The following is a 13,127-nucleotide window of genomic DNA, read 5'->3' on the forward strand; positions in this document are numbered from 1 at the left end:
ACAGGTCGCAAAGACCTTGCTGGTAAAAGGACGCATGAAGGAAGCCGGCTCAAACCCACTAAAACCAAGATGGTGACGAAAATGACCTCTGGTTGGCCTCACTGCTCATTATACACGAATTAGAATGCATTCGCATCCTAAAAGACACTCCCACCAGTGCCATGACATTTTACAATGCCATGGCAACATCAGAGAGTTACCTTATATGGTCTAAAAAGGGGAGGAACCCTTATTCCAGGAATCGCCCATCCATTTCCTTGGAAAACTCATGAATAATCCATCTCTTGTTTACCATAGAATCAAGAAATAATCACAAAAATAGCCAACTAGCAGCTCGCAGGCTGCTCTGCCTATGGAGTAGCCATTCTTTTATTCCTCTACCTTTTTTTTGAGAGACGGGCTCTGTCGCCCAGACTGGAGTTCAGTGGCACTATCGGCTCACTGCAACTTCCACCTGCTGGATTCAAGCGATTCTCCTGCCTCAGCTTCCTAAGTAGCTGAGATTACAGGTTTGCACCACTACGCCCAGCTAATTTTTGTATTTTTAGTAGAGACAAAGTTTCACTATATGTCGGTCAGGCTGGTCTTGAACTCCTGACCTCAGGTGATCTGCCCACCTTGGCCTCCCAAAGTGCTGGGATTACAGGTGTGAGCCACAGCACTTGGCCCTCATTCCTCTGCTTTCTTAATAAACTTGCTTTCAGCTTAGGGAGTCGCCCTGAATTTTTTCTTGTGTGAGATCCAAGAACCCTCTCTTGGGGTCTGGATTGGGACCCCTTTCCTGTAACAACCCCATGTGAGAGTTTTCTGTTGGTGAAAACCAAGGCATTGAAGGAAGGAAGCATTTCCCGCACTGTGAGAATGGGGCAGGAGGACATGTTAGGCTGATGGAGTTAAATCCTTAGGTTTCCCTGCCTCGTCTCCCCTGGTCCAGGTCCACCCTGGGTCTCCACTTCAACAGAACCTGGCTCGCAAGCTTGAGAATATGTTTAACCTCCTGAAGGAGGTTTTCCTTTTGAACTGTGGGTGTGGCAACCTGCTTATCTGAACAAGCTCATTTTTTTGCCTTTTGATTCCCATATAGAATATTGCTGTTCTATAACTGGGTTGGATATAATGAGTTCTAAATTCCTCTAAATTTCTCATTACAATGAGTTCAAAGAATCAGTACGTCAGTATGTTCAGTTCTTTGTCCTCCATTTAAAGTTTAACTTCCTCATAGTTTTAGTAAACAACTTCTTCCACCAGTTCTAATCAGTAGTTCCCACCTGTTCCCCTGGTCATCTCCTCGGTCCTGACTCACCCTGATCACTTGCTGTGACCTGAGTCACCTTTAGTTACCTGTTCTGTAACCGTCTTTCTGGCCAAACTGCTCACTCTGCCACTCTGGCTCATACTCCTGCTCCTTTTAAAATAGCCCATCAGGATTAGCTTACACTGTGTAGTCCAACCCTAGCCGATAGAAGAATGACACAGCAGTAGGGGCTACCTGCGTCAAGAGTAAAAACCCCTTTTCTTTCCCTGATCAGGTGTGTGCTCACCATTGCTCCATCTGTGAGACACACTCTTCTATGGAAGTAAATTGCCTTGCTGAGAAAATTTATATTCAAGTGCTACTTCTTTTGCGTCACTGAAAATTTACTTAAAACAAGAACATGTTAAACTGGTGGATTTAAATCCTTAAGTTTCCCGTGGCAGCTTGCTTATCTGAACAAGCTTGTTTTTTGCTTTTGTGTTTTGATTCCTTTACAGAATATTGCTGTCACATAACTGCTTTTTTCATGCATTTAATAATTGTTCTTGTTGCTGTGTCTTTATTTTCTTGTATGAAAAGGAATCGATCGAATGATAAGATATGAGAAAGCCTTACCCTTGTTGTTCTCCCTCCTATTCCAGTCTTGCCTGCCCAGGCCTCCCTTCCTGCTCGGAGGCCGGGGGATCCTTGGCTCCATTGGACACTGTGAAGGGAAAATATCTTGGGCCCCCAAAATCACTGAGCTAAAGGGAAAATTCAACTGGGAACTGCTCAGGGCTAATCTGCCTTCCATCCTATTGAAATTCATCCCTCCAGCTCACTGAGATAAATGCATATTCTGATTGCCTCCTTTGGAAAGTCTTATTGGAAACTCAAAAGAATGCAACCACTTGTCTCTCACCTACCTGTGAGAAGCCCCCTCCCTGCTTGGAATTGTCATCACCTTTCTGGACAGAACCAAGTACTTCTAACATATATTGATCAATGTCTCCTGTCTCCCTAAAATGTATAAAAGCAAGCTGTTCCCTGACCACCTTGGGCACATGTCAGAACTTCCCAAGAGTGTGTCAGGGGCACATGCCCTTAACTTTGGCAAATAAACCTTCTAAAATGATTTAGCCTTGTCTGGGCATTTTTCTTGATTGACAGCACTGTGTGGAATTTCCCCTAGTCCAGGAGGAAGGAAGAAGAAGGGCCCAGTGAGTACTGAAGGATGCCAGTGTCCACTTGGCAAAGCCTGAAGCAAGTTTTGTTTAGTTGTAAAGGTCACCCCCCCACGACCCAATCCCCAGAGGTCCTAACATGAGGAAGACACAGGCCCTGTGGCCAGGCATCGGCCATTTATGCTCCAGGCAGCCACGTGTCTTCTCATGTCTCCTGAAGTGTAAGCATTAGCTGCTTCTGGGTAGAGGCAGCATTGATCTGCTGAGACTTCCCCAGCTGTATAGACAGGTGCTCGGGGCTGTCTGGGCCTATTGCACTTTCAACAGGTGAGGGTCAAGAGTCTGGAGCTTCACAAAGGAGAAGACAAGGCCAGGGATGAGCATAAACGGGCCAAGGCATCACCTAGAACTATTTTTTGGAAGGGGTGGTCTGGATTCTCAACTCACTTCTGTGCTAGCAGAATGGTATGAGAATACACCAGACAGATTTAAAGGTATAAGAAAGAGGTTACAGCCGGGCGTAGTGGCTCATGCCTGTAATCCCAGCACTTTGGGAGGCCAAGGTGGGTGGATCACGAGGTCAAGAGATCGAGACCATCCTGGTCAACATGGTGAAACCCCGCCTCTACTAAAAATACAAAACATTAGCTGGGCATGGTGGCACGTTCCTGTAATCCCAGCTACTCAGGAGGCTGAGGCAGGAGAATTGCTTGAACCCAGGAGATGGAGGTTGCGGTGAGCCAAGATCACGCCATTGCACTCCAGCCTGGGTAACAAGAGTGAAACTCTGTCTCAAAAAAAAAAAAGAAAGAGGTGACAGAAACGAGTGGAACATTTGTTCCTAAACAGTTTTGCTGAGGTTTCCCCCTGACAGCAGCCTCTGCCACAGAGAGTGGCATGCATTTACTGAGCACTTACTATGTGCAGGCACCATGCTACAGGCTGGGACATGATGATGACCAAGACAGACCCAGTCTTGTGAGCAGGGGAGAGGAGAAGTCGGCAGGCAATTGTGTGTACAGAGGGTCCACTGATGGGAAAAGTATGGAGACATTTGTATTGGATACAATGAGTTCTAAATTTCTCTTCAAAGAATCAGTATGTCAGTATGTTCAGTTATTTATCCTCCATTTGAAAGTTTAACTTCCTTGTAGTTCCAGTAAACAGCCTTCTCCGCTGGTTCTAATCGGTAGTTCACATCTGTTCCCCTGGCCCCAGGTTCCGTCCTAACTCATCCTCAGTCACTTGCTTCAGTCACCTGTTCCAGTCACCTGCTTCAATCATCCGCCTTGGCCTAGGTGACCACTGGCTTCCTGCTCTGACCCTCCCATAACCATCCTTCCCATCAAACCACCCACCCTGCCACTCAGCTCAGACCCCTGCTCTCTTTGAAATAGCCAACTGGGGTTAGTCTAGACTGCGCGGCCTAACCCTAGCCAATAAGGGAATGACAGCAGTAGGGGTGACCCCCGTCAGGAATAAATACCCCTTTTCCTCCCTTGTCTAAGTGTGCGCTTACCATTGTTCCATCTGTGAACCACACCCTTCTATAGAAGTAAACTGCCCTGCTGAGAAGATTTATCTTTGAGTGCAATTTCTTTTGCAGCATCGAAATTTTACTAATAGTCAAGGCCCTGAAGCTTCACAAAGGAGAAGGCAAGGCCAGGGATGAGCACACAATGGCCAAGGCACCACCTAGAACTATTTTTGGTGGGGGGGTGGTTGGGGAAAGTAGTAGGAGGTAAGAAGAGGGAGGTAATGGGGGCCTGCATTGTTTAGAGCCTCATGGATCATTATGACAACTTGGTTTTTACTATGAATGAGACAAGAGCCACAAGAGGGTTTTGAGCAGAGATGGGATGAGATGTGACTTGTTACAAGACTCCTCTGGCTGCTGTATAGGAAGCAGACTTACAGGGTAAGGGCAGAAGCAGAACACCAGGGAGGAGGCCATTGCACCAAGCCAGGGGAAAGGCAATGGGGATCTGAAGCAGGGGCGCACTCTCTAGGAGGTACAGAGTGAGATGCACAATTTGTAGTTGCTGCCACCTCCTCCAAGCTGTTAAAGTGAACTCCAAGCTTCTATTCAAAGAATCAGCATGTCAGTATGCCCAACTCTCTTATTTTTTAATTCTCCATGTTAAAGTTTAACTTCCTGGTTCTCTTCTCCCCCTTGCCTCTAGTTTTGGTAAACAGTTTTCCCACCAGTTCTAATCAGTAGTTCACATCTGTTCCCCTGGTCACCTGCTTTGACCTGAGTTACCCCTGGTCACCTGCTCTGTCCTGTACTGTAACCATTCTTCCTGCCAAACTACCTACCCTGCCACTCTGGCTCGTATCTCTGCTCTCTTTAAAATAGCCAGTCAGAATTAGCTTAGGCTGTGAGGTCTAACCCTAGCCAATAGGGGAATGGCACAGCAGTAGGGGCTACCTGCATCAAGAATAAGAACCCCTTCCCGTCCCTTGTCCAGGTGTGCACTCACCATTGTTCATCTATGAGATGCACCCCTCTATAGAAGCAAATTGCCTTCCTGGGGAAATTCACATTCGAGTGCTCCTTCTTTTGTGGAACCGAAAATTTACATATAACACAGCTCATCAGGAAGGTCAGTTCCGTCATATCCCAGTCCTTCTTCACACAGCAGTGTCCAAAGGCAGGATATGACAGCGGAAGCATGGCCAGTCCAGAGCATCTAGGCACAACCCCAGTTCCTTATATGAATGGAGAAGTCAAGAATCCAGAAAATGTGGCATCATTTGTAGGAATGGCTATGCCCAAAAGACCTCATTCCCTGGTCTTTTGGAGGAGAAAGTCTTGTGTGGATCTGTCATTTTGGGGACTTCATTTTGGGCTTATTGTCCATTTGGGGGCTGGATATGGGTCTTGGGTAAGTGTCTCAGCCTCTCTGTGCCTTAGTTCCCTCATTTGTGATATCAGGATTATAAAACCCTACCCCATGGTTGGGCGTATTGGCTCACACCTATAATCCCAGTGCTTTGGGAGGTGGAGGCAGGAGGATCACTTGAGGCCAAGAGTTTGAGACCAGCCTGGGCAATATAGCAAGACCTTGCCTCTACAAAATTAAAAAAATTAGCTGGGTGTGCTGGCTCACACCTATAGTACAAGCTTGAACTTGGGAGGATCCCTTGAGATCAAGAGGTCAAGACTGCAGTGAGCTGTGATTGTGCCATTGCATTTCTGCCTGGGTTACAGAATGAGATTCTGTCTCTAAAAAAAACCTTAATACCTTAAAAAAATTTAAACCCTACTTCCCTTGTGAAGGCCTTCAATGAGCTCTGATTACAAAGCTCTAGGCATGGTACAAGATGCATGGCAGATACTCAACCAAGGGAGTGTTTATTGTCATGAGAACAGAGAAACTTCTAGGTGGTCATCCTGGGACTGGGAGAGACACGAGAAGGGCATCTCTTGCATGGGTGGCCATTGCATGGTTTTCAGCTTTGTATGTAGCATTTCCATTACATAAGAAGAAGAAACAGGCCAGGCACGATGGCCCACACCTGTAATCCCAGCACTTTAGGAGGTCAAGGTGGGAGGATTGCTTGAGCCCAGGAGCTCAAGACCAGCCTGAGCAACAAAGTGAGACCCTGTCTCTACGGAAAAATTAAAGATTAGCCCAGGTGTGGCAGCACGAATCTTTAGTCCCAGCTACTCAGGAGGCTGAGGCAGAAGGATTATATGAGCCTGGGAGGTGGCGGCTGCAGTGAGCCATAATCACACCACTGCACTCCAGCCTGGGCAACAGAGCTAGACCCTGTCTCAAAAATAAATAAATAAATAAAAATAAATACATGGTGTGTGTTTTGGTTTTAAAAATTTGTTTTAGGCTGGGTGTGATGGCTCATATCTGTAATCCCAACACTTTGGGAGGCTGAGGTGGATGGATCACCTGAGGTTGGGAGTTCATGACCAGCCTGACCGACACGGAGAAACCTCGTCTCTACTAAAAACACAAAATTAGCTGGATGTGGTGGTGCATGTCTGTAATCCCAGCTACTCAGGAGGCTCAGGCAAGAGAATCGCTTGAACCCAGGGGGCGGAGGTTGCGGTGAGCTGAGATTGTGCCACTGCACTCTAGCCTGGGCAATGAGCAAAACTCAGCCTCAAAAAGGAATTTTTTTTTTAAAAGGACATTTAATTGGGCAAATGACCCAGCTGGGGAAGAATGAAGGTGATGGGGCATATCAAGACACAGCCTCTTCATCCCCTGTGAGCAATGGCAGGGCTGCTCTCTTGTCACTTTCAAGAGCCACGGGTCCAAACCTCAAATGTGAGGAACACCAGTCTCTGCTCAAGCCCTTGAGAAGCTCAGGGAATTGACTCACCCCTGGCATGCAGGGAGGGAGGGCAAGTGAGGACAAAGATTCCCCGAGGCTGCCTCCTCTCTGGAAGGTTCCCCGGGGTCCCAGCATCCCTGTAGTGGAGACAGAGACAATAGGACCACAGCAAGGGAAGGCGGTGGGCAGGGAGTTGGGGAGGGATAAATAGTCGCATACGGGCTCCGTCAAGCCCCCGGCTCAGCTGGTGTGGCTCCCTGCTGCAGCCCACACCTGGCCAGCTCACACCTGTGGGGAAACTTCAAACTAGAGCCTCCTGCTGGGGTGAAGTGGAGGCAGACGCCTGGAGCCCCAGGTGAGTCACATCCCCTCTCCTCCACCTGACCAGGTGAGACCTGGGAACCAGCATCTGCCAGAGATGCGGAGAAACCATCTGTTGATATGACTCCTTTAGCAATGTGAGTCTACGGGGCAGCGGGTGACTGGCAGAGGCCACTCTCCACCTCTCTGTCAGTGTGCTGTTTGCTTAGCAGGGTTCGCCTTCTTTAGAGCTCCTGCTGCCTCATGAGGTAGGTCCCTTGGACAGGTGAGGTAACAGGTGCAGAGAGAAGAGAACCAATGCTCAATGTGACCCAGGGTGACTGTCTGATTCTTTCTCTCTTCCTTTCTTCCCTTCTTTCTTCCTTTCTTCCTTCCTTTTTTTTTCTTTTCCTTCCTTCCTTCCTCTTTCCTTCTTTCTCTTTCCTTATTTCTTTTCCTTCCTTCCTCTCCTCTTTCCTTCTTTCTCTCTTTCCTTCTTTTTCTTTCTTTCCTTCTTCTTTTCCTTCCTTCCTCTTTCCTTCTTTCTCTTTCTTTCCCTTCCTTCCTCTTTCTCTTTTCTCCTTTCTCTCCCTCCCTCCCTCCCTCCCTTCCTTCCTTCCTCTCTCTTTCTTTCTTTCTCTCTTTCTTTTGACACAGTCTCATTCTGTAGCCCAAGCTGGAGTGCAGTGGCTTGATCTCCGTTCACCACAACCTCTGCCTCCCAGGTTCAAGCAATTCTCCTGCCTCAGCCCACCAAGTAACTGGAATTACAGGTGCATGCCACCATGCCCAGCTAAATGTTTGTATTTTAGTAGAGACAGGGTTTAACCATGTTGCCCAGGCTGGTCTCAAACTCCTGAGCTCAGGCAATCCACCTGCCTTGGCCTCCCAAAGTGCTTGGATTACAGGTCTGGGCCACTGCACCCGGCCGACCGTCTGATTTTAACCTCTCTTCTCGGTCTGTCCAGGCAAGACGTCTATGGGAAAAGGGTTGGGAAGAGGCAGGGAAAAGAAAGAAAAATGATTCAGGGTTCAGAGGCTGCAGCCACCACCCCCGGATGTGAAAAATCAGGGAGGGCCATGTGTGGTGGCTCACGCCTGTAATCCCAGCACTTTGGGAGGCCAAGGTGGGAGGATCACTTGAGTCCAGGAGTTTGAGGCCAGCCTGGGCAACATAGTGAGACCCTGTCTTTAAAAAAAAAATACAAAAATTAGCCAGGTATGGTGGCAGGCGCCTGCAGTCTTAGCTACTTAGGACTGAGGTGGGAGGACTGCCTGAGCCCAGGAACTCAAGGCTGCAATGAGCTGTGCTTGTGCCTTGCACTCCAGCCTTGGTGACCCTGACTGAAAAAAAAAAGGGGGGATCAGGGAGGCATCAATGAGAACAGGTGGTGAGGGGATAGTTAGGAGCTGGGGATGAGAAGACGGAGAGAAAAGAGAGGCAGGCGGAGGCTTAGGTGGAAGAGAGGGGAGGCCAGACAGCTTCGCTAAGAAGAGAGGGCCAGGATGGGTGAGAGGTGAGGCCAGACGGGGTCTCAGAGGCAAGACAGGCCTGGCTGCGGAGTGACTCTGTCACGTAGGAGACATTTGACCGTGTATAAGGGCATCAAGGGCATCGCTGACTGTCATGAGTGGGGAATGCCTCTGGTGTCCGGGGGTGGGTGGAGACCAGGAAGGCAGCTGTCTCCTGCAGGACACAGGACGCCCTCCCCCGCCCTCCCAGAGAGGATGACCCGCCCCCAACGTCCCCAGTGCTGAAGGCGGGAAATCCTGCCCTAGGGTTGTGGTGGGCAGGGCTTGTCCACAGCCGCGCTTTAGCCCCAGGGTCTCTGGGTGGAGAACTGGCCCCGCGTGTGCTCCTGTCATGCTAGACAGTGGGCCTGCGCTCTCTCACGCTCTCTCTTTCTCCTCCTTTCTTTCCACTTCTCTCTCTCTGCCTCTCTCTCCCCACCTCTGTGTGTCTGTGTCTCTCTCTCCCCACCTCTCTGTGTGTGTGTGTCTCTCTCTCCCCACCTCTCTGCACGCTCTCTCTCCCCACTTCTCTCTCCCCACCTCTCTCTCTGTGTCTCTCTCTCCTCCCCAAACCTCTCTCTGTGTGCTTCTCTCTCCCCATCTCTCTCTCTCTCTCTCTTCCCACCTCTCTCTCTCTCTGTTTTACCTAGAGAGGAACCCACTGGGTGTTCCGCTGGTGAATCAGTGCCCAGAAGCTCTAAATCCTCCTCTCTGCTATCCTAGTCCCACACCTGCCATGGGTTTGTTTTTACTTTTTAAAAGTAAAATTAATTGACTTTAACAGACACAGACTGCGTAGAATCCCCATATGCCCTCTCCCCGCTGCACACAATTTCCCCTGTCATCAGCAACTGGGGGTTTTACCATAAATCTGTTACAACTGATGAACCAGTGTTGACATATTGTCGTTGACTGAAATCTACATTTACACTGGAGTTCAATCTTGGGGATGTATAAATGCACAATACCCTGCGTCCACCATGGCAGTATCACACAACATAGTAGACCCTCTGTGGTCCACCCATTCATCCCCCCCCCCCCCCCACTGGTCCCTGGAAGCCACTGATCTTTTGCTGTCTCCAGAGTTTTGATTTTTCCAGAATGACCGGACGACCCTTTTAGCTGCATTCTGCACCCCGTCATTCCAGAGGGTGTTACATGCAGCCCTCAGCCACCTGCTGCAGGCGAGATCAGCTCCTGTCCTCTTAAGGTTCCTTCCTTCCTTCCTTCCTCCCTCCCTCCCCCCCCTTCCGTTTGATCATTTTTTTTTTTTTTTTTGTTAAGTACTGTTCTTTATTCTGGTGGGTATCGCTTCACAGTTTGGTGTTAAATGCTCTCTTTTATGGATTTAAGGCGCCAGTAGGTGTCTACCTGAACAGCATGCTTCATCTTCCACGCCAAGGCGACCTTCATCCCCCAGTTCTTTCTCCCCAAATTGAAAACACAAATACACAGACACGTCCCTACTTATTTCCTAAAATTCAAGCTCGCACCAAAGAGAGCCACAAGGATAGAAAGCCCGGTGGAGGTGGAGGTCACCAGGCAACCTCTCCGGATCCCCCGAAAGGGGATGGGATCAAAACTCTCACATCTCGTTCCGCCTCACTCAGTCGTCGCCCCTTTCCAGTTCTCGCGAGACTTCAAGCAGCTCAGCTTCTACTCGCAGCACGATACTGAGAGGCTAGGCCCCGGGGAGGGGGAGGGGAAAGGGGAGAGCGTGCCAGCGGCGTGGCCGCCATCTTGTTTGTGCGCTTCGCTTGGCGCGCGTTCGGTTCTCCGTGACGCACGGTTTCCCCTGCCTTCCGCCATGCCTGGGCCTCTGCATTGCCCGACTCCGCAGGAGCTCCTGCTCTTCCTGGACTCCCGAGCAAAGGCGTGTGAGTGTGCGGGAGCTTCTGTGCGAGGGAGGGTGAGAGGGGCGCGGCGGCGGCGGCGGGAGGGGCAGCGCTGCTGTAGCTCGGTCCGGCCTGCTCGCCGCCATGTTGTGTTCTCGCCAGCCCCGACGCTGTTATCCTCGCCGCCGCGCGCGTGGGGTCCATGCGCCTGCTTTCTTTATCTTTCCATTTCTTTCTTTCTTTTTCTCCTCCCTTCCTTCCATGTTTCTTTCCTCCTTCCCTCCTCTCTCTCCTTTTCTTTCTTCTCTCCTTCCTTCCTCCCCTCCCTCCCTGCGGATTTTTGTGATCCGAGTTGATAGGAACAAGAGTGTGTCGATGGTCAGTCGGGTGAAGCAGCATCTCCTTAACCCAGGAGTGGCCTTTGAAACTCGGTAACAGCCACCAGCAACTGATGAGTGTAACAAGAGCTTCGGACAAGACAGTCTTTGAGGTCATTGAGACCTAAGCTCAGATCCTGGGCCCCCACTTCGGACTCAAGGCACCCAACGCAAGTGGTGTGTCATGGGTTTGTCTCCTTGTCTGCAGAATAGGGATCAGAGCAGGTGACTTCTAACGTGGGGGTAAAGATTCAATCAGAATAGCGCGAGCGGTGCCGAGCGCAGTGCCTGGTCCTGAGGACACATCCGGTAAAGGGTAGCTGTGCTCAGCGTTGTTGTTGACTTCACGGCATTGGTGCCGTAGACACCACAGTCCCTGGCTTCAGGGACTCACAGTCAGGTTCCAGGGATAGACACAGCTCCAACGTGACGTCCGGACAAACATCAGGACAAAGTCACGAGCAAAGGGTTTTAAAGTGCTTGTAGGAGGCGCAGAGTGGGAATTGAACCAACGCCTGCTGTTACCATTGACTGGGAATCATTATTTGAAAGCACCCAGGAATGGGCAACTAAATATGCCTTGGGGAGAAATGTCCAGGAGGGCTGCATGGAGGAGGTGACATCTAGGCTGTGTCTTAATGGTAGACAGGGGTTTGCTAGGTGAAGAAGTGGAGGATCCCAGCAGAGGGAGAGTGCCAAGGAGTTGCGGCTGCATTCTTTGGATCATGGGTTCTCGCTGGGGGTGACTTTGAGCCCCATGGGGACATGGGTGTTTTATGGAGACATTTTTGGCTGTCATGACTGAGCAGGAGCTGCTGGCATTCAGTTGGCAGAGACCAGGGATGCTACTAGACATTTTATGAGACAGAGAACAGCTCCCCACAGGAAGAATGAGGTAGCCCTGAGTGTCAGCAGTCCCAAAGTTGAGAACGCCTGCCTTCGACACTGGGGAGCCACAGAGCGGGTTTGTGAGCGCCACCCCAGGGCACCGGTCTTGCCCATTTGGCCTCTTCTTGGAGGTTCTTGTTTCTAAATCATTTATTCCTCTAAGATCTCAGTGGCGGGACATGGTGGTGCAGTGGGGGCTGCTATTCTGGGGAGCTTCAGGCAAGTAATGATCCAGAAGCAGGGAAAAGATGCGAGTGATTCCAGGGAGAGAGACCAAGAAACTCTGGAGACCGGCAATGTTTGGAGAAGGCAGCCTCCACTCACCAAAGCAGCTCATTCTCCCTTCGTCTGTCATTAAAAACCTGCCGGGGCTGCATCGCAGGCCCAGACCCACTTAAGAGGATGTGAACGTTACCTTTCTTTTATTTATTTATTTATCTTTTGTTACTATTTCTTTTGAACTTCCCTTTCTAAAATGTTTTTTTTTTAATTATGATAACATACATGCAACCTGAAATTTACCATTGCACTTGTCACGCAGGCTGGAGTGCAGTGGTGTGATCTTGGCTCACCGCAACCTCTGCTTCCAGGATCCCGGTTCAAGTAGTTCTCCTGCCTCAGCCTTCGGAGTAGCTTAGATTACAAGCACACGCCACCATGCCCAGCTAATTTTTGTATTTTTAGTAGAGACGGGATTTCATCAGGTTGGCCAGGCTCGTCTTGAACTCCTGACCTTGTCATCCACCACTTTGGCCCCCCAAAATCTGGGATTACAGGTGTGAGCCACCAAGCCTGGCTTGCTTTCTTCCTTCCTTTCTTCCATCCTTTCTTCCTTCCCTTCTTCCTTCCCTTCCTTTCCCTCCCTCCCTCCCTGCCTTACTCCCTTCCCTCCCTCCCTCCTTCCTTTTCCTTTCCTTTCCTTTCCTTTCTTTCTCTCTCTCTCTTTCTAGAAAGCCCACTGTATTTGTGCTAACACCACTTTTGCCTAGTTCCAGTCAAAGTAATAATTTTTTATTACCCCAAATGGGAACACTGTTAGCAGTCACTCCTCATTCTCTGCTCTCCCCAGCCCTTGGGAACCACTGATGAGTTGCACATGCTACAAGCGTTTTCACTGCAGCATCGTTTTTGAATGCCAGCAGGTGGGGCACAGCCCTCATGTCCATGAACAATGACGCATATTCATAGAATGGAAAATCGTTCCGCCGTAAACAGGAATAAAGCTCAGATACATGCCGTGGTGTTTCAGTACTGTTACAATTGCATGCTACAGTGTAAACGAACCTTAAAACATTACATTCGGCTGGGCGCCGTGGCTCAAGCCTGTAATCCCAGCACTTTGGGAGGCCGAGGTGGGTGGATCACGACGTCAAGAGATCGAGACCATCCTGGTCAACATGGTGAAACCCCGCCTCTACTAAAACTACAAAAAATTAGCTGGGCATGGTGGTGTGTGCCTGTAATCCCAGCTACTCAGGAGGCTGAGGCAGGAGAATTG

The sequence above is a fragment of the Sapajus apella genome, unplaced genomic scaffold (assembly GCF_009761245.1).
Source record: "Sapajus apella isolate SASKATOON/1434 unplaced genomic scaffold, GSC_monkey_1.0 scaffold185, whole genome shotgun sequence".
Taxonomy (NCBI): Eukaryota; Metazoa; Chordata; class Mammalia; order Primates; family Cebidae; genus Sapajus; species Sapajus apella.